Source organism: Rhipicephalus sanguineus, chromosome 2, assembly GCF_013339695.2.
Source record: "Rhipicephalus sanguineus isolate Rsan-2018 chromosome 2, BIME_Rsan_1.4, whole genome shotgun sequence".
NCBI classification, from domain to species: domain Eukaryota; kingdom Metazoa; phylum Arthropoda; class Arachnida; order Ixodida; family Ixodidae; genus Rhipicephalus; species Rhipicephalus sanguineus.
In genome coordinates this window covers 79,692,531-79,715,680 of record NC_051177.1, presented here as the reverse complement: position 1 = coordinate 79,715,680, position 23,150 = coordinate 79,692,531, and positions in this window count along the sequence as shown.

The following is a 23,150-nucleotide window of genomic DNA, read 5'->3' as shown; positions in this document are numbered from 1 at the left end:
ATTATTATTATTATTATTATTATTATTATTATTATTATTATTATTATTATTATTATCATCATTATTCTTATTATTATTATTATTATTATTATTATTATTATTATTATTATTATTATTATTATTATTATTATTATTATTATTATTATTATGACAGCTCGGCGGCGTGCAGCGATGAGCACTGCAGCTCTCAAACCGGTTCCCTCTCCACGTGTGCCCCTCCGGGTGGTGACCTCGCCGGGCTGCGCCGCCTCCTCCTCGACGCGTTGGAGGGAATCTCGTTCCTCAGCGACGAGGTATCCCAACTACGCGAAGAAAACGAGCGCCTCCGTAAGGATCATTCCCGCGGTGTTGACCAACAAGCCCGTGTGGTCGCCTCCCTTCGTGCAGAGGTCCGCTTCCTGCGTGAGGAGCTGACGCGCCGCACGGCCGCCGTGTCAGTGAAGGCACCTGTGATCCCTCCAGAGCAGGTGACCGTTGGCCGATCTGTGACCTCCAAACAACCTGCGTACTCTGAACAACCTCTGTCCAAAATTCTTTCATCTTCGAATTCGCCGCCAGGTGACGTAGACACGTCCGAGCGTGTCAGTGTGATGCCTGCGACAGCCTCTTCTGCAGCGGTATCTGAGGGTGTAAGAAAGAAGAAACCCGCCTCGTTTGGAGCATTGAAGACATCCACTATATCTGTAGCTCAGCGGCCACAACGGCCACAATGGCCAAAGGCCATTTTTGTTACGAAGCTGAGCCCGGACACCACTGCTGCTGACATCAAAAAACATATTGCTTCATTCGATATGTCTCCCATTTCCTGCCGGCGACTTCAAACAAGATTCCAGTCATATTCTTCATTCTATATCGAAGTTGACGAGGACACGCTACAACGCCTGAATGACCCTTCGATGTGGCCCCTCGGATGCCTCTTCAAGCCATTTCGTGGGGAGCTGCGCAATGACATGCTTCATCCCTCTGAGCTAGTGCCTGGAATCGAAAGTGCCGTGTAACGTAGACATATTCTACCAAAATGCTCGGGGTCTGCGTACCAAGACACTCGAGTTTTTCTCTAATGTTCTTTCGTCTTCTTTTCCTATTATCGCTATTTCTGAAACCTGGCTCGGCACTGAAATTCCCTCATCGGACTTTTTTCCCCCGACCTACACCACCTTCCGCCGTGACCGAGATTTCAGTGAAACCAAACAGAAAGGCGGTGGCGTGCTGATTGCCATTGACAATTCACTGAAATCCGTTAGACGGAAAGACCTAGAAACTATCGAAGAATCGATCTGGCTAGAAATCAACCTTGAGCGCCGTGAAAAATTGTTGATTGGATGCTTCTATTTACCGCCCAGCATTTCCCCTACCTCGTTTCACGATGTCATGTCTTCTATTGAACTTGTGATATCTTCTCATTGTGGGCACAGAATTATTGTTCTTGGGGATTTCAATGCACCTGGAATTGACTGGAGCACGCTTACCTTTTCTCATTACAATCATTTCACAGAGAAAAAGTGCAGCCTGCTCTTGGACTTTCTGGCGTTTAATTCCCTAGTGCAACATAATTCAGTCGTCAATTCCAGTGGCAACGTCTTAGACCTGTGTGTGTCAAACGATCAACCCCTTGAAGTTTCCCGCTCCAACATCTCTCTTGTACGTCCGGACAAATTCCACCCACCACTTAACGTAAGATTATCTGCATCAGCCGAAACAACGAGCTACAGCAGTTACGTAAACAAATCTCCAAGATTTGCGTTCAAGCGAGGTGATTACACGGGCCTCTATCATCACTTGTCCACCGTTGAGTGGTCACAGGTTACTGACAAACCTAATGTTGATGACCAGGTTGATCGGTTTACGGAGCTTGTACTGAGCAGCATGCTTAATTTTATTCCCCAGTATACACCTCACCAACGTAAATATCCCCACTGGTTCTCATCTGAACTTATCAGTGCACTGAAGCATAAAGATCACGCACACAGGAAATCTAAATGTTCTCCATCCAGCGAGTGGAAGGAAGAGTTCAGCTTTTTTCGAACTCTCTCTAAACGCCTATATAAACGGGATCATAGTTCGTACATTGAATTCTTAGAAAAAAGCGCCTCTGACAGGCCGGCTGAGTTTTGGAAGTATGTACGTAAACGGTCTAGCAAAAGCGGAGAGTCCTTCAGACTACTAGACTCAAATGGGGTAGAAGTGCATGCCGTCGCTGACTGTTTTGCCACACATTTCTCATCCGTTTATAAGGCCTCAGACTCCAGCACTGATATCAGACAACAGCCCAAGGCAGTAAGCTCATCCAGTGCTTTGTCGCTGGATGAAAATCTTATCAGCGAATGCATTAAGCGCTTAAAACCATCCTTATCATGTGGCCCAGATGGCATCCCCTCCGCCATACTAAAAGCATATGGTACTATATTTGTCCCAGTACTGACTACGATATTTAATAACTGCCTGGACACTTCCACATTTCCTAGCATGTGGAAAACTGCTCGTGTTTTCCCAGTATTTAAGTCGGGCTCTAAGACAGGTGTTTCTAATTATCGACCGATTTCTCTACTATGTGCCACATCAAAGATCTTCGAACTGGCTCTTCACAAAATATTGTCTTTTAGTGTGAAAAACTCATTGATTCCAAATCAACATGGTTTCCTTGCTGGCCGCTCAACTACCACAAATCTTGCTAGTTTCATGACGCAGATCTCCACACCTATTTCTCAGAGAGGACAGGTTGACGTAATCTACTGTGACCTGAGCAAGGCTTTTGACGTAGTCAGCCACACACTGATTATGGTTAAACTTGCGAACTTTGACGTTGACTTGTCGATTGTGAATCTCTTGCACAGCTATCTGCTCAATAGATCTTGTTATGTTGCCGTAAATGGCCAAACCTCTTCTTTGTATAAAGTGACTAGTGGGGTCCCTCAAGGGTCGATATTAGGCCCACTCCTATTTTTAATTTACGTTAATGATGTTTCTTTTGCCATTCGTAATTCTTCTTTCCTCTTGTATGCCGATGACATCAAGATATTTAAGGAAATTCATTCAGTTAACGACTGTCGCTTGCTGCAGTCAGATTTGTGTTCTTTTTCCGAATGGTGTAACGGCAATAACCTTTCTCTAAATACCTCAAAGACAAAATTCATGTCTATCACTCGCAAAACATCTAGCGTGTCATTTCAATACTTTGTCAATTCTGTGCCGTTATGCAAGGTTTATGAAATCAGTGATCTTGGTGTTGTTGTTGACAGCGCGTTAAACTTTTCTTCTCACGTTAAGCGTGCTGCTATGCGGGGCCTTCGTTCTCTCGGATATGTTTGTAGAATATCTCGAGAATTCAGGTCTCCCATGGCCCTACACAAATTGTACACGGCAATATGTCTTCCGCAACTTGAGTATGCGTCCGTGATATGGAATGGCATTGCTCAATCCAGCGGTAACACCATTGAACGAGTCCAGAAAAAATTCCTCAGCATATATAACCATCGCTTTGCTAAAATGACTCTGGATCTCGTTCAAATACTGCTGAATCATTATCACTGCCATCACTTCACTGCCGACGAGATCGTTCTGATCTCTTATTTCTCTACAAGCTAGTCCACGGTATCATATCCTGCCCTGTACTTCTCAATTGTGTTATTTTTCGAATTCCGCGTAAGTTAACCAGAGAGAACAGACCGTTTCATGTACCCGCCTGCTTCTTCCAACACTCTACCGTTCACAGAATACAAAGTCTTTATAATATTAATTTTCTTGATCTTGACGTTTTTCATAGTCCACAATCATTGTTTTTATCCGAGCTTTGCACTGTCTTGACATAGTATGGCACAATGTACAGTCTTCCCTTCTCCGTCTTTCCGCATAGTTGTATATGTGCAATGTAATTTTTTATTTTCCTTCAATATTTCTCATATTGTCTTATTTTACTCCTCCGCTTTTTTGTTCATTTCTCCTTGTCTACGTGTTTTTGCTCTTTTTATTTCTGAAGACTGTCTGTATTGTATTGTTGATTTTTATTGTTTTTTCTTGCGTGCGCCTGCACAAAGACCTCACGGTTGTTCCTGGGCACGTTAAATAAATAAATGATTGATTGATTATTATTATTATTATTATTATTATTATTATTATTATTATTATTATTATTATTATTATTATTATTATTATTATTATTATTATTATTATTATTATTATTATTATGCTGTGACTTTTGCGCATGTTGAAAGAAACTCTGGCTGCTTACTCACATCCGTTCTCCTCACGATAAAGAAAGTGCGTTGTCGTGCGCTTGTTTTTCCCCTGTTGCCTTACATTAATAAGCGTCCATATCGATTCAAACAACCTGTCCGAGCATTCCTATACAGTTATGTTCAACCACGGAAACCTCAAGCAGGTAGTCGTTGCATACAGCAATGGGCATCACCGACTTACTGCCTACGTTAAGGACAAGTAGCTTCACCTCATAAGAATGATTATTGCAAAATAGCACGCTTTACACGCGTAAACCCCTTTAAGTGCCCCATGTTTGCTAGTTTCGACACTCTATTAAGGGGAGAGCCTTAGGTGCCTCATCAAACGCGAATATTGACCGTCGGCGTCCCGTGGCGTCGGGAACAACACGAGTGATGCAAAAAAAAATAATTATCACGTGATGAGGTCACAGTGAGGTCATGTGACGTAATGTCACAGGACGAAGTCATTACATGACATCGTACCTTGGTCAAAGGTGAGCCGACCACGGTGGCAGCACAAAACCAGGTGACGTGCCTCCAATCCTGGAGGCAGTGCAAAACCACGTTAGGTGCAGAAAGCTTTCGGAGGAGGCGGGGCAGGTTCATGACACCGACTGAGAAGGAAAAGAAGATGGCTTTCGCCTTCGAGTCGTCTTAGGTGAATGCATAAGGGACCCTATGAGCTTTTTGTAGTAGGAATTATACTACACTCGAGGCGCAATTTTGCCGTCACGGTCATGTTTCATATTAAGTCCAAATCGATAATATGGACCCGCGAGTCGTATGTTATTTGTGCGAGTGAAAGCGTGTGAGGGCAGCTGACGATCACGGCTCAAGCGGAGAGGAAACACGCTGGTCATCTTCCGCAATGGGAACGGCCCTAGAAGGGGGTGGGGGCTAGACGAGAGGGGCGCTGAGTGACCCCAGCAGGTACTGGGTATTTTGAGCGGCCAGGTGTGGTCGCGCGTACCCTACCTTGATAGGAATCACCAGACGGCTCATATCTTTGTCCGTGCTGTGTTCTGAGCCCTCAGTTTGCGCTGAAGCGATAGACAGCACGAAGGTCGCTTCGTTCGCTGCAGCCACCATGTTTCATTACGCTAGCGTTTGGTTGAGTTACACGAGGTTGTATGTTAGGCAGGTTAACTGCTAGCCTTACTTCTTATAATTTTATGATTTGTTGCTATTACATTCATTGCTTAGCTCTTGTGACCAAACTGCGGCTGTAATTGCTTTCAGAAAAGTCCCGTCGATCTTTAAACAATGACTACAATGTGACTACAATGACGACAATGACTACAATACAACATCTATTTACGTGTTATATCTACGTCCTTCATATAAAGGCACACAGACGCATACACAGAAAAACAACGCTGCCTCTTCACTATTGTGCTCGAGTGCTTGATGTGTGAGCGCATGCATAAAATCGTACTTGTATGACGGGCCGCTCGGCAGAAGGACGAATAGGAGTGTCCTGTATAAATATGTAAGGCGTCTAGTGGTGTTCCCTTCGTAGGCCAGATCCGGTGCGCTGAACCAATTTCCATTTCCGATTTCGAGTCGGCCTGTCGTGTCACGGCGCCAAACTTTTATTTCTTCATTTTTGTGTGGGCTGTATCACTTGCTCTTTTCTTTTTTTTTGTGGTGGTTTCCAACGCACTACCTTCATGGTTCACCCTCACATTTCTATTGGGCATGCGTGGACGTGGGTTGTGTGTCTGTCATGTGTGTGTGTCGAGTGTCGTATGCCCTCTGTATGTTCTTTTATTTATCACTGCGCTTCTTTCGAGTTGAATGGCGCACGTGCCGCGAGGCAAGTGTTTTCACAATTAATTGAATAGCTTCTCCCGTTTTGTTTTCTTACCCTTTCTCAAGCAGCCTGAGCATTTCGAGATTTACTATTTTATTTCTGACATTCCTCAAATAATCCCGTGTTAGGTAAGTCTTCTGAGCTCCAATTATTCATTTTCATGACGTACTTTAGCTGTAAGGCGAACGTAGTCGGGCTTTGTCTGATTGCCCCACGGTTGAGGCACTGTTTCTCACGACGGACAGCGCAAAGAATGACACGAGACACAAGAAAGCCCACTTTGCTGCATTACTTGGGTTCATCGCTGTTTCTTTTTTTTTCTTCGCTACTTTTAGCGGTGATGCACTATGTACTCTATTTACCACTGCCTTGTGTCGAGTGTTGTTAGGCAAACTAGTCCGTTTCAACAATTTTGGTTCTCTTTAACGAGCACGAAAATTGGAGTCGCGCAAACCACGAATGGTGGTCCGCAACAGTAATTTACGATTTACTAAAGAGCAGGCCTGATATACGCAGAATATTCACCGCGCATGGGGCACTCAGCTTTTGAGAAATCAAACTTATTTATTTGTGAATCTAACGGAGGTAGTGTTGTATCTATCCATGAACAGCAACAACCGTTAAGAAACGAGACCGGTGGTGGTGTCATATATGCAGGGCTGGGCAAAGATACTTTGAAATTGTATCGCGATACGATACAAGACACTCAGGCAAAAAGTATTTGAGATACAGATCCAAGATACTATTGCAGTAATTGTATCCGATACGATACTTGCCAATTGTATCTTAAGATACTTCGATACATTCGCAAATTTGTTATATAGATCCATATAATGTAGCAGCAAACGCCAATGCACAAAAACGTCTGCTTGAAATTTATTAACTGTGACCAACCTTGTTTCATTTGAATGAAATGCCTGTTAGTATCTGAAAAGTTTTGTCCTTCTTGCTCAAACTACTTTAGCTCAATTCCAAAATAACTTACTGGGGTTTGATTAAGCTGCTTAACAGGACAGCTCTTTATAAACTTCGCTGACAGCGGTTCTTGCTTGTTTTTTTTTGTAATTGATGGGAGTCGCTGCTCAGCTTGCCGACCAGCTAGCGGGTTGCCATCTAATCACACGAACTTCAATAAGAAGCCTTGTCACGATGGTGCAAATACCGGCGTGGACATTTACCTTGTCCGTAAGCCACAGCTACGCGATACTGCATCCCCGGACAGGTGTACAGCAGCAACAAAGCTGGTAGCGATATTTTTTGTGACGTATATAGTGTATACGTAGAGGACATAAAACAGAAATGGCTGTTAATATTCTACGTATCTCCTAGTGTAAAGCGTTCGTTATCAGTATACTCACAGACTTGCAATTTTTGAACAATTTTTCTTCAAGGAAAGAATATGTGCAACCAAGAAACGTGTCAGGCGTAGTGTATTGTCACGTGGTATAGTGTACAATATGAAGGCGGCAGTGAAATTGTAGAAACGAAACTCTTTACTGAGTTAACTTGCGCCAAGAAAACTAAGTAACTGAAAATACAAGCAAAGCACACTGCACGGTGATAGCGGCGATCACATTCGTCGGTCGTCGGTAGTCTGATCATCGACGGAACGCGTCGTCTTTCATACATCAGTGATCAAACCTTCCAGCGTTATCACCGGAGCTCGCGCATGCTCCCGATTAAACTACACTACTCGCGTACTGCGCGAAATTTTAACAGAACAATTGGAAAAAATTGCGAAGCTTCCGAAACATTGCGGCGTGGTTTGCGCTGAGTGGTACTAACAGTTTTTTTGCGGTTTAAACCCAATCACACCAAAGTAAATAAATAAATAAGAGCGCATGGCAGTATAGTTGCACGAAGCGCCGCAGGACACCGCCGCTATTCGCGGTACTCCGATGATCTGGCGACTAGTAATAGTAAAAAAAAAATCACAGAATATCCACGAAGTGAATGATGACAAGTGGGCGAAGTTAACAGTGAATCCCTCAGTACATTGCCCGCTCGATCATGCAAAGACGTGACAACACGTGTGTACAATATATGCAAAGTTGTTTAATAATTACACTGCGTATATGGGGCTGAGATGGGGCGGCGTTTTCTTTTCATTATAACCGCCTCATGGTCGGTGAAATGTAAAGCCAAAAATTTTTGTGTGGGATCCAACCTAAAGCTTGAGGAGACGAGCTCAATGCAAGTCCCTCTGATCGAGCCTGAAGGAAGTGCGGAGCTCAGCAGCCATCTTTGTTTCTCTCCCGTTTTTTTTCTTTCTTTCCTCTTCTCTTTTTCTCTTTTCGTTTTTTTTCTCTATACTTATCGTTATTTCTATTTGTGTTCTGACTTTTTTATTTCTTTCTCTTTCTCGCTTGCTTCCACTTTTTCAATTTTTGTATGTGGTTTTATATGTGACGATGATCATCATCAAGGCGCTCAAAGAACAAGAGGAAGAAGACTTCTCTTTGGCGCGAGCGCGAGCGCGAGAGCGAGCGCTTCCAGCACTAGCGTGGCTACAACAGACAACGGACAAGCCTCGGCCCTGAGGAGCTTCGCCCCTAAAATCAGGGAGGCCTGAAAAAGGGGGAAAAAGAAATTATAAGTAAAATAGACAGGAGGTTCTGTATCAAACATTCATAGTGAATAAGTATAGAAACCCGATGCAGGCGGGACCACTATTAGCTATGCCAATTAAGGATGAAGTATCGTGAGCTTACCTGTTAAGGTATGACAATAGAATATTAATTGCCGATGCAAAATTGCCTTTAAATACTAGTTGGGACACTCATGAGAAAAAACAGTGCATTTGGTATAAACGTTTCTCGAATCCCCCATCTAACATCTATAAGATAGCTCCTAATAATTTCCTTTATTATAATGCAAACTCAATTTCACTGTTTTATTAAGCGGTAAAGTAGAATGGTTTGTAGTGTATACTCAAAGCCCGCCGCGGTGGCCTAGTGATTATGGTGTTCGACTACTGACCCGAAGATCACAGGAACGAATTCTGGCCGCGGCGGACTAATTTTCGATGGAGGCAAAAATCTTTGAGGCAAGTGTATTTAGGTTTAGGTGCACGCTGAAAAACCTCAGATGTTCGAAATTTTGGACGCCCTCCACCACGGCGTCTCTCATAATCATAACGTGGTTTGGGGACGTTAGACCTCAAATATTATTATTACTCTATATTCAAAGCACGCTTACATAACTATATGTTTGTTTTCAAAATCTCCTTGGCAGAACAGTAAATTCAAGTGAAGTAAAAATGTGTAAACAGTAGTAAATATAACGCAGACATTTAAAAGTAGCAGCAAAGCAGAGAGCTTCTTTTGGCAGCCCTTTACAAAAGGTATGTTGCAGCGACAACACCGGAAAAAACAATAGAGACCTAGGTAATTATCATATCCAAAAGAAGCGCAGATAACAAAGCGTTTGTGCTAACAATCAAATTATGATTTCAAAAACTCTTTGAGAAAAAGAAAGCAAAAGATACGGTACACCGAGATATCTTTTGCTATAGGTAAAGGCTTGTTATAATAGATCGAGCATCGGTATCGGTGGAGCTATAGTTCTTAGAACATTATCTGCACATAAGTCAATCGTATGTAAGGCAAACTTACATCCACGAAGTCCTTCAAGTCGCTGGTGTGTGAAAGCCATGAGACGCGAAGCAACTCTGTTCTTGCATTCTTCAGATTTCGTAACGAAGCACCACGCAAGAGAATCTTCAATAACGACACGAAAGCAGCATAAGAATTTCCGTGACAGACGCTGCGCTCATTAGAGTGCGCGGCGCAGGACCGTGGCTAAGAGAAAGTGTATGCAACTGACACAAATAAAGAATTCGAGAAAACAAGAACTATACGTGGGCTGGGTGTAGACGCTCGCGCGCATGTTTGTGTCGAGACTGCGCGAGCGCTGCCACTTGACTTTGTTCTACCAACAGGGACGCGCAGACCTCATCACCTGCCCTCACTAGAGGACTCTGGCAAAAAGATAAATTTATGTCGCTGCCCTTAGTTTTATTCAGGTAGCTTAGTGGCGCCAGTACAAGCCTACTTCGTCTGAGCGACAAGTGTTTGCGGAATGCGCATCGTGGCAGCACAGGTGTACATAGGTTTTCCTCGTGTGTCACCGAAGTGGGTGCGGTTGGAGAATTCAAGAAATCGTTTCGGTGAAATTCCGCATGTATCATCACCTCTCTCTGCAGCCCAATCATAACTTGTCGACTTTCGAAAGATGCCTCGTGTTTCTGTTCTTTATTCTTTTCTGCTGAAACCGTCGCGTCTCGAGGAATGCAGTCGACTGGCGGTCCACATGTCGACGAAAGCGCATCCACTTTCGTGGGATTTTGGCTCGTTTCTTCGCTCGTCGGTCATTTTACGCTTGATTCGGCTTGTTGCTATGATACGAAAACATGCCGGTTTCCCGTTTATCGGCGGTTCGCAGTGGCAGTTCCTGCAAATCCTTTAAGTAGGCGGCCGGAGAAAATATTTTTCGCGCCGAGCACACGTTCGTGTTGGAATGTAAGCGCTACTGATGGAAGGAACGTTTGTATTCAAGTCATTTTAGATCGAGGGGTACTACTTCTGAACTGAAAAGCCAGGAATTGTAACGTAATACGGTGTTTTTCTGATCACATTATGCGGGAATAAGAAGTCAAACAGCCTACATATTTTTGTACCGACAAAGCAAATCAAAACAATAGCCAGTATCGCGACAGCGAGCCTGATGTGCCTAAAGAACGAAAACGAGAGCGAGGTTGAGCAAAAGGATAGGGTGATGGAAAGAAAGAAACATGGCTGATCCCTCTGTCAGGAATCGGTATAACACGAAAGTGAAACGTGTCTTCACAGACGTATTTGAGCGTTTGTTGCGCATTCTTTCACCCCAAGTGCGAAGGAATGAATGCTACAGCAACCAATTGTAATGTCATGCGAAGAACGGCAAGCCGCTCGAAACTCGAAACGCGCTACTCAAGCAAAAAGGACGCATGGAACGAACATACACAGGATGAGAGCGAACTATCACATGTGTAACTTATTTCTGCGTGAGCACCGCGCTCCTTTCGCAAAAGCGGCCGCTGTAGTGAGCCAAGTCACATTCGTGCTCTCAACGCGAGACGTACAAACCACCGCGATCACGAGATAAGCGCACGCGCAAGCGACCACGCCCTGTAGATGCGGGCGCTCGTCGCAACAGCGACGACCTTTCAACCGCGCTCTTCGAGCCCTTCGCGCCATCTCGCTAGTGATAACGAAAAACACGCTGTAACACAGATCTCCGAGTACAGCCACCAGCAAATGGTGTATATAAATAGCTCGCCGTCAGCATTGCGAAGAACTTGCCATCCGTGGACGAACCGTTTCGCGCTGCACGCTGTGGAGCGAGGGGTAGCAAGTTCGATTCCCAGCGACGGAACTTTTTCTTCTGGTTTTTTTTCTTTGCTCACTGTTAGTCTTTATATTGTACAACGTCATATCCGTGACGGAAATACGTCAGTGGAGCCGTGGTGGACCCCGGCATAAAACACTTTCGTGTTAAAATGCAGGTGGCTTTAACTTCACTCATGGCCTTACTCATCGGATAACTAAAGCGAGCTCCCGTTGAGATGTGGGCGAGGTTTTCAACGCCAGTAACAAGCTCAGCTCGATAGGACCAATTGTGTATATGTGACTCTAGGTAAAGAGGAGGTTGCAGAAACAGGATTATTGTAGCCGCAATGATTGCACGCCCACATTTTCATGTTTTCACAACGTCGTCTACCAGAGTCCTATTTCAAGTGGACCCGGATACCCTATAGGCGGTGTAAATATCAGGCTCAGAGAGCACCATGGCTCGCATAAAATGGCTTCTTAGTTACACATCGGTTCACTATGCCACCAGTGCAGAACAACGGAGTTGTTTTCTGGAGCCGCTAAGGATGAACCAGTGAAATTGATGAGGCTTTTCTAAATTCATAGAAACGTTTCTACCTGTATCAGCCAGCCTTCGATAAACGTACTAACAAGTCAATTAGAATATATAGGTACGTTCTTTGCGCTGTGAAGCGAGATAGCAGATTTGTGAAGTATACCAGGTACGAGGTGGCTGGAATGTTTCATAGAATGACGATAATTTATTTTCATTTTCACTTTTAAGTTAACTTGGAGAGATATTAACCTAGTTTCGTTAGTTTTAGGAATTTTTACATCATATCTATAAAAAAAACAGGCAGTCACATGTACACTTTTGCCTTTTCTATGTTAAAAGAAAAAAAAAAACCTTCTTGCGTCGTCGTCTCTTTTTGCGCTTCCGTAGCACCACAAACCTGGATCTTCATAGATTCATGAAACCATTTGTATGGTCAAAATTTGCTCTTACTAGTGTTTAAGGAAGTATGCGCAAATTCACTTAAGCACAGCATGCTTTAAGTTAGAGCAAGAGGTGCAAAAGCACAGAACAATGACAATCCAGAAACTCACGTTGCGCTTCATGTTTCTTTTACCGCAAGCCATGCTATCATGAGGCCGAGAAACTTACGAAAAAAAAAAAAGCCATAGAAAAGTACCTGAGTTGGCGAGCTTTCGCGAAATCTACATAATGGCTCCCGGGAAAGCCTCGAAAGCATTACGTTCTCACGTTCGTTTGACAAAAGAATGACTCGCAATAAACAAAAAAAAGCAACAGCGCAACCTTGAAATACTGCTTCTTTTTATGTTCACACTACTTCACGAAATCCCTCTTTTAAATGAATAGCTCGCGCAGAGCAAGTCCACACATGAAGACGCACTTCGAGAAAAATGAAGAAAACGACGTTCTAGATTATGGGCAAGTGAATCACGGACGGTCAGAGTTCCATTTGGTCGATAGAAGACTCCTAGCCCATATTACCTTTCCAATGCGCCCCATCCAACAACAACGCATATCTAAAGAAGAACTTGCGCGAGAAATGCAGGTGGAAACAATAATTTATTGCGCCCCAAATACAGGCAACATGATAGTTTCTTACGCTGAGGACGGTTGGGAAAAGTCGCAATAAATGTTGACAGCTTTGTGTGGAATATAACGGCAACCACGTAAAAATTGGCCGCGTATCTGCGTGCTTCGCTGCAAATGTCGTCTAAAGACGATAGAAGAGGCGCTGCGTGAGATATGGACGCCATCTGGCAATACGTCTGGAAACATGAGTGCTGTGTTGCGGGCTGGTAGTCCCGGCGCAGCGGCAGGCGAAGACCGGCGGTGACTAACGCGACCGGTGGGGACGCCGGCCAGCCCGAACACGCTGTTTGGCGCGATGCGCCGAAGGAAAAGAAACGTCCGCACTCAACGAGTACTCTCCACAAACTCTCTTACTTACACGTCGCCTGGGTAAAACAGGAATGCCAGAGCGGCGCCCCCTGTCATTCGTACAATGCAATACTGAACCGAAACCGAAACACAACATGAGCTTGTGCAGAGGGCACGTAGGAAGACAAATTTCAGCGCAGTCGCATTTTCAGCGCACCTTAAGAAACTAGGGTTGTAACATTGTAGGGCGAGTAGGGCCAGAAGGACCGTCGCGACGAAAACCTGCCTCCTCAGTCGTATTCGCCTGGAACGTTGGTGTGGCTTCGCGTTCCCTCCTCCGCTCCTGGCCTTTGCACAAAGCTACTGCCTAAGTACGAAGGCCCCTACCGCGTCCTACGTCAAGCATCCCCAGTTAACTATATGATTGAGCCTGTTCAATCATCTACGGACCGCTGTCGTCGAGGCCGCGAGACTGTTCACGTCGATCGACTGAAGCCGCATTATGACCCACCAGTTGTACTTGTTCCTTAGGTCACCACGATGGCTCCTTTTCCGCGGGGGAGTGATTTGTAACATGGTAGGGCGCAGACAAGAGCGCCTGCGAAAGAAGAAGACGAAGACGGTTGTTGTTGGCGCTCGCGCTTGCTCGGCTTGGACCGCTGATCGCTTCAGCTGTGGCAATCTTTTAATAAACGCGTTACTGTCTCAACGTTAAACGCATACCATCAAGGTCTTTAAAATTGCGTATCTATGTATTTTATATTAAAGGAACACACCACCTAATACTTACCTAATGATGTTACGCCTCAGATATGCGTACTATTTACTTTTTGATCGACAACGTTCACAAGTATGAACAGCCGTACCAGTTCAAGATGGATGGGCGGTAAGCAAGTGGTTCAACTTTGGCCGGTTGGCTGAATCGGGTGACGTGCCGACAAACAGAAAGACAGAAAGACAACCAATATTTCTGCGTTTAAGTTCCCCAAGAAAGACTATCGTCTTTAAAATTTCTGCGTTTTGAGTTCCCCAAGAAAGACTATCGTCTTTAAAAACGCCAGGCCTGCGCTGAAACCGCAGCACAGTCACAGCGAAAGCTGGAAGAGCGGCGTTTCTAGAGCCCGTTGTAAGCTCTCTTGGGGCTACAATACAAGTACACTAGAAAGGTACCCACTACGCCATAAATCACAATTTTTGTGAAGTTGGGAAGCACCTACTAAGCCATTATCCGTCATTCTACGGAGAAGCGAGGCACCAGCTGCACGTCTGTAAGGCATTATGTGCACTTTGTTGACGCGACGACTGATGACGATGAAGAATTATGGCTCAGCCCTTTGTAATGGGCTGGAAGCTTTAAACGGCCCACCAGTTTTGTACATTGCATTGGGTGACGCCCGGTTGATATTTCCCTCTCCCGTCATGCTGTATAACATACGTTGACGTGGGAGAGAGACGGGGTGGGGCGAAGAACTTTACTGAGACCCCAAGTAAATGGATCATGCGCTTATGGGCTTCTTTAGCAACCAATACAAGTGCATTTGCGAGGAACCCACTACACTCTAAATCATTGTAATTTTACTGAGACCCCGAGGAAAAGGATCATGCGCTTATGGGCTTCCTTGGCAACCACTACAAGTGCACTTGCGAGGAACCGCGAGGAATTTCTCGTCATTCTACGAAGAGCCGTGGTACCTGCTAAACGCCTGTAAGGCATTATGCGCACTTTGTTGATGCTGTGCCTGACGACGATGAAGAATTATGGCAGAGTCCTTTGTAATGGGTTGGAAGCCTTCAACAACCTACTCATTGCGAAATTAGCATTGTGTGACACCTTGGTACAGAATTCGCGTTGTGCGACGCGTTGCGCGACACTTGCTGCTTATTTTACTCTTCTACCACGCTATATTGCACATGCTAATGTGGTTCCTTCCCGACATGAAGCCTGTATAGGACCTTTTTGCAAAGCAGTTTCAAGCACCGGCATGGCTCATTGAACAGTACGTCGCGTGACGTAACGTCACGTGACGACGTCATCCCATGACATCGTAGTTTGGTCGAAGGTGGTGCGATCCCGGAGGCAATGCAAAAGCAGGTAAGGTGCCTCCGATCTTGGAGGCAGTGCAGATCCACGTCAGAACCACGTCGGAAGTGAGGGCGAGGAGGAGGGAAAGAAGGAGGGCAACGCCACCAGCTCCGTTGCTTCCTGTCTTCGCAATACTAGTGCGCAGCTGGCCGTAATATTTTTAATGCGCGCCAATAAAAAGCAGTAAAATTAGGTTCAACTAAAGAAAACAAAACATATCAGATATTAAAGGAGCAACACGTCCCTCTTTCCCCCTTTTTGTTATTGCTTGATAACATTGCTTCTACTGCGTGACATAGTAACTTCGTCGTATGGTAACATTCAGGCGTTATGAATTATAATTGCAAATATTTTCTTAAATCAGTATCCTGACCACTTGCGAATTCGACTGAAAGTTTGCGTTAGCAGCGTTTTCCTCTGTGACTGAAGCAAACTGACGCGATAAAGTTTATTTTGTTTTTTGATATATGAAGACCCCGAGTTGTGGCTTAAGAGAGAGGCTGCGGGTACCCCGCATATTGTGTCGCAGAGGATGAACATGAGGAAACTCAATTATTACAGTACAACTCAACACAGCTCATGAAATATGGTCCGCGGCGGTAACTCGGTCTGCTTTAGCGAGCCACTCCCTAATTATGGCGCGCTTCATGATCACATTGTTGTCTCCATTTCGGCAGCTCCAGTTGTGTTTGTTGTGTTGAGTTACTTGTGTTCCAATTCGGCACCTCTTACGTATCTCTGTATGGTATGAATAACTTTATTGATGTCCTGAGGATTCAGTTCGGGACTGATGCGGTGTGTCCCTATATTATGGTAAACAGACAACAAAATCCTTCTATTATCGCTAGTGCTCTGAGGCTTTGCTCGTGAAACTGTCGTCAATGTATAATTCTAGAAGGCATTAATACAAACAAACAAAAACGCTGCAGAAAGTCAGACAATCTCTTTGTTTGCTTCTTTTGACTGTCCTTGTTACTTCACACCTTTAAAACGTTTCCATTATACTTTTACGAGATTGAAGGGTGTCCTGTTCATATTCCCAAAGAGAATACAGCCATTAGGGTTTTCAAAGTGCGATGCTTTCCTTTGTAATTGGGATTCACCAAATAATTATTTCGCTTAAAGTGAGCGACAGCTAAGACTACAGTGACACGGAGGAACGTACTTTTAAACAAATAAGTGGGCTCTGAATAGTCAAGACATTGAAGAACCATGAAGGCGCCGCCAAGCAACGCAGAAGTCACTTTTAGAAGATACGTAGGAATTCGAGTAAATACGGGTAAAGCGGGCATAAAACACGCGTAGCATACGACGAAGCGACTTGAAAAGCGTGGCTGCCCTCAGGCGTAGCTCACATGATGGGCTTTCCGTGCAAGCCGTGCCAAGTTACTGCACTGGAAGGGAATATAATAGGCGGCTCCATATAGGCATCTCATCTAGATGGCGCTATTCGTATGGGGTACAAGCTCTAAAAGCTGCAAGCTGCGAGACGTTGAGAAGATCGTTCCGTCACTTGAATATCCGCGCGCGAAAATCCGTTTCACTGGAAGTACGTCTACGCTTACATGAGTATAATTGCGTGTGGTTTTAGTTATCATTGGCGTGCAGTTTATTTCTTAAGGTGGTGGTCCCACTCCAGCGAACCCCCCTCCGCATTTTACGCATTGTTTGCGGATGCACTGTGCTCGCTGTGCTTGACAAATAAATATTAATTGTAATAATTCAGAAAGCTTATGATCTCCGCTTTCTAATGACACCTGGTGTTAATGCCTGTTCGGAAGCGTTACCTAATAGCAATGAAAATAGTGTGAGCAACAAAAGGCATTTTCGTTGTACAAGCCTCCGTTGTACTGCCAGTACGGCGAAACTGTTCAACATAACAAGACCAAATTTACCGCGCCTTTAGAAGAAGTGCTATTTAAGGTTTCTATGAAGAGATATTAGCCATAAAATATTTAGTAATTTATTTACGCTCCAATGAAAATGGGCAAAATATTAAAAGCTTTTGTGAGAATATCTTTTTTACTTTTCAAAGCAGAACGATAATATTTAGTGGCTACGTAGACTACATTACACTTATTTTCCATGCGAAGTTGCTTTGTGTTCTGACGAAAACTTGATGAATTATTATTGTGTCAATGCGGCAGTTTATGGCTGTACTTGGTCACGCATTACCGATGAAGCGACAAAACTATACAAGCTGATACTGTGAACTTCTACATAATGAAGAAGCAAGGCCCTTTCTAAGATTCTATGAAGAGAAAATTCCTTTATCTTTATTAGGGAACCTGCAAGACAGCAGTGAATTTACGTAATTTTCCTGCTGACCAGCCCCGTAGAAACTCGCTTTTTTTTTCTTTTAGACGGTAATTGCCAACGAGTATTGCACATTAGTAGATGCATATTGTGTCTTTTATCTACTTGTGCTCACTAACTTGACCACTCAGTGCTTCAAACGAAATATTTTTTATGAATCATAAGTCTCACAGGCGTTTTTTGGTGGTAGCTCCATCTATGAAATGAAACATCAAGTTGCTTTATGCGAGTTCAAGCGTTCGCCAAAAGTGGCGCAATTAAACATAATAAAACAGGTAGAACAGGCATGAATTATATCTCCAGGCCTCATAGTTTGCTTCACTAGCTAAGTCTAGTCGCCGCGCGTAACAAACACCAACCGTAAAAGGAGGAGGGCTTAGTGATAAACCCTTTCCACTCGCCCCACGTCAGCAGGTGGGGCGGTCTCATAAAGCGGCAAATGGTTTCGGTATGCAGGAAGATTGCGCGTTCGTCACGCGTTCTTAGAACCAGTGTTCCCCGGCACGTCTTTAGTAATGTCATAGTCCCTTATGGTAATGTGCATCTCTTTGTGGTTCAGCTGCTCGTGTTTTGCGCGTTCCTTTGAGTGTTTTCGTGCCTGTGAGGTTCGAAATTGTGAAAGGAAGGACGCTGACATGCCGTGTGAATGATACGTATGTAGCACCGCTTCAAAGGGGACACGATGGTGAACGTATGAAAGCTTGTCATTGCAGGAATGTTCAAAGTATGCCTGTCGAGCACTGTGCCGACAACTTCCACTGACCAGTAGTGGTAAGTTGTACCCAATCAGGTAATTACATCCTAGTTGCAACGATGCGACAGAAGCGAGACTGTGTTGAAGATGCAGAACGTTCTAGTCAACGTGGCAGAAGATTCAATGTACGGGACCCTGGAAAAGTTATATTGTGCTTTGTGAAAAGACGCACTCACTTCGGATAAGGCGATCACTGTCTTTGCCACTAATGAGCGCTACGGTGTCAGGAAACAGTTCGACTGAGGAGGACTACTCTACCTAGTGGGGGGATAACGCTGTTGCGCACTGCTACTTTGTCGTAAAGCGGCTTGCTGCATAGCCAGAACTACTACTAATGATCGGATAACAACTAGTTCGTAGCAAAGTACAAGGCGGACAGTGCAATGTCTGGTCAACGAAGAATAACCTGACTTAGACGCACGTGAGAGTGGCCACATGAACAAAACAGTGCCGATACATATGCTACTGACGAACATTTTGTTGAAAAACTTTTGCGGCAACCTAAATGGAAAACTTGTCGATGGTGCCTGTAAGTCAAAATAAAGGAAAACCACAGCTTTCCACAACAAATAAGTGTATTCATGCTTTTATAGAACAAGCATAAATAAAAAACCCGCATTTCCCCGAAGGGGAGTATGAGGAAGTGCGAAGCACGGGCTGATGCTATGAGGCGGCGCGCACGACTAAACTGCAGAGCCGAGCGAAGGAGACGGCAGCGAGAGAGCACGCGCCAGCCGACCCACGGAGGTCTGGCCGTTTTTAAGTGCAAAGCACTTTCACTGCTGATGATGATCTGTCTTCCGAACTCGTTCCAAAGAACCCGCAACGCGTTCAACTTGTTGGCGGCGTTGCGCACGCCCGAGATGGGGCTCAGGTTGTTGTCGAACCACAGTTGATCGCACACCGCGCAGCTATATCCGAAGCTGCGGTCCAGGAAGTCTCGCTTGAAGCGCGCGTCCGGCCAATCGAATTCGAGGGCCCGTGCTCGCTCGCGCATCGCGCGTCCCCGCGCCAGATCGGCTTCGGGGTGCTCGGCTCGCTTCGCACGCTTTCGTTCGGCGTCTCGCCGCCGGCCTGCATCACCACAGGCAATGCGCGGGGCGCGCGCAGCCACGGAGCGGAGGGCGGAGCGCGCGCAGTCACGTGGGGCGTGACGTCGCTGCGCCGTTGCTACAGACGCTCCTCTCCTCTGCTCGCGCCGTTGCTATGGGACGGCGGACACAGGGTCGCTTATAAAGTGCATTCGCACTTAAAACTGGATTCTGTAAAAGCCTACATGACCGGTCATGTAAGCCCCCAAGGCGACCCTGTCCAGCTCTGACCAGTGCAGCAACAAGCCCTGGTCGACCGTTGTGCCCGGGCGGCGGCAAGAGCCAATGGTCTTCCGGACTAGGAGGCCCACCCCCAATAGCGACTTATTTCAACCAAAAAAGTTGTATTCTCTCCCTCCCAAGGGGGGGGGGGGCGCCCAGCCCCCTCGTGTGCACGCCTACGCTGGCCGATGTACCTATACTCAGTTTCATACAATATATGCAACGCTGTGGAAGCTATACAAGAAGTTCTGTCAGCAGTATGTGTGACTACGCGCGTCTTGCGCCTGGCTTTCATCGTTGTAAACGCTCGTGCGAGACGACCACGAACGCGCCTGCACAGCGTCGCGGAAGGTTACAAATGAGAACAAAGAGACGAAAATAACGGGGTGTCTTGCCCTCCAATGCACAAACCATCTTGGTTTATTACTGTTCCCAAGAGAAAAAAAATCATGCCTCACATGGAAAAATCATTGTCTTCTTCCTGACGCAAACGCATTCATTGTCAGACGTCTCGCTGGCAGAAGCACGTGTTCTAGGAGGTTCTAACTCCGGTAATTAGTGGTAGTCATGTGTTCAACTGATCATCAAGATGTACTTTATTTTGGTAACCGTTTATTGCAGTTTGAGAGGATGAAATTTCGCAGATAACTCTCGAATTATAATTGGCTGAAATCTGTCTGTCCATTTTTTCCTCCTCCAAGCCCCCCCCCCCCCCCCCCACACACACACACAAAAGACATGCGCTCGCGCGATGCTATAAAAGTCACTGGCACAGTCGCTAAAATGAACCAAAATGATTATTTTAGTAGCGGCCGTGCAATTCCACTGAAACGCTGCGAAGCGTTTGATTGATGTTTTGTTCACATTATATTATGTGAGTGAGTGCGTTAGTGAGAGCGTAGCGCGTGCGTGTGGGTGAGAGCGTGTGTGTGTGCGTGTGTGAGTGCACGCCGTTGTACGCACCAGTGTGCGTGTGTGTGCGTGTTTTTTTTTTCTTTTGTTCTCAAGCGATTGTATTTAGACGCTGCGCTGTCCTTTCTCAAGGGCTGCAATAGGAAGCGAGCGTTTGTCCTTACAAACTGGGGCACTTATCGTCATGTCGTTGAAACGACGCCAACAGTTGGCCCCGATTGTATGTGAAAGACGCCGTCCGCGTTTGTGCTCCTTGCTTTTCGTCGGCCGATTTCCGTCACCTAGCGCGACATATAACATATAAAACACGCGCGAGGCGACGCTGACCATACTTGCGCGCGCAATTTTCTCGCTTTCTGCAAACGTGGATGAGTGGCGTCGTCTGTTGTCGTTTTTCGAACTATTGGCAAGATGGCGGTAGTGGAACCGCCACCTTCATGTCATCACACGCCCGACGCGGAGCTTCGTAAGCGCAAGTCTCATGCGTTTTATTGCTAATTTGTCTTGCCGACTAATTCTGGCGCATATTACGAGCGGTCTGTTGTTATACATAAACTAATCTTTGAAAATTAAATTCTGGGATCTCTTGCAGCAGAACTACGATGTGATTAGTATGCTGCTGATAATGGTTGGTCCCCCGAGGTTCTTTAACGTGCGCCTCAGGCTAAGTGCAGAGTCGTTTCTTGCACTTCACCCCCGTTGAAAAGCATTCGCCATGGCCCGGAATCGTACTCGCGCCATCTTGCTTCGCAGCGCAGTGTCGTAGCCCTTCAGCAATTACTGCGGCTTTTTGTCATTTGCAAACTTACGCCGCTATCGGGACCAAGTTGCTGTAAGCCTGCTCATTAGTTTCGTCCTGCCTGTTCGAATTTACTTTTTTTACGATCGGTCTGAGTCGTCCGCATGCACAACGCCCGTGTTTGTCCATCTAAGTTATGCTGAGAACGTGCAGGTAGAAAAGACGACTGTTAATATCAAATGAAATAAAATATATTAATACAACTGAATAGGGTTACCAGGCTTGGCTACTTTGCCCCAATTTGGCTACTTTTTAGGCCGATGGCGGCAGAAAAATTGTCTTAGCGACTTGGTTCCTTTTTGGCTACATTCTTGTCCCCTGGACTTAACACAAATTATCAATACCTGGTAACGTGGCCGCCGCTGGTGTTCTAGTATATGGTGCCAAAACATGGCAGTGAAAGCGTGCTTCCCGTTCCGAAAATGGAATTTCGCACTTTGATTACGCAGATAATGAACTTTAATGAAAAGGATGGCGCAGTTGTCTAAGCAGGCGTAAGGGTCAATGGTCGATCATAACTTAAATGTAAAAAAAAATTGGCAGATCCCACACCTTCTGGGAATCGGTTTCATGCGAAGCAGTCAGCGAGTAGTTCTATGCCGCATTTTTTTTTTTTTTTGCTTTGAGTCAAGCGTTACGAGGTGGATCGACGTGTTTTAGTAAGTGTAGTAGTTGTATGCACATCGTGGGCTTACCAGGCACGTCGACAACACTGGCGTTTAAAGGGTAACTTATAGTCTGACGTGACGTCAGCACTCACGGTACAGCACATACGGCAGTATTATCGAAACGAAGTGCACTTTATGACGCGATGATGTGAATATCGTACGTAACTTTCATTAGCGTATTCATCCGAAATCGAGTGACGCTTGTATGCAGCTTGCTGAATCATAGGAATACAAATGTAACGTTTATTAGACTGCTCTAAAAGCGGAGTCCACACTAGAACCACAGACGTTACCCTGACATGACGCCTGCATCGTATGAGTACATATCTAGCGCTTATTGCTTTGTTATAGAATTAGATAGCCAGCACCACAACCACAATTGGCGTTGCACCGACATTACGCTTGCATAGGGCGTTTTTCCAAAGCAGTTTCCAGACCTGGCCTGGCTGTGTGGTAGAATACCTGAGTGCCACGCAGAATGCTTGGGTTCGATTCCTGCTGAGATCCCGATTTTTATTCTTTGCATTCGTCGGGTCATCGCTGCAGCTGTCGGTTTTTACCAATGTCTGTTGTCGCCGTTCTTTGGTAGGTATAAATTTCAAACACCTGTGGCGCATACCCGTATACGCCACGGCGCATGGTAAACGGGTATGTGCCACACGTGTCTGGGGGAAAGGGTTTGACGACGCACGCGACAGGATTTTCACGTTATTCATGTCATGACCAGGCAGTCATAGTCGTCAAGTCCTCTTACCCTCCCGCGCTAATTTTGGTCCACACCAAGTTAAGGAGGTGATCACGAGAGCACCCAGACGTAGGCGGCTAGATAAATAGATAGATACGTTGATACGGAGATAGACACGCTCAAAGTGCCAAAGGTTCGATAAGAAATGCTTCGCATTTAAAAACTACATGTTTATAACCTGCCAGTCAAGCAGGCTTCGCGCACACACGCACGCACACACACACACACACACACACACACACACAAAATGATTTTGAATGCGTAGTT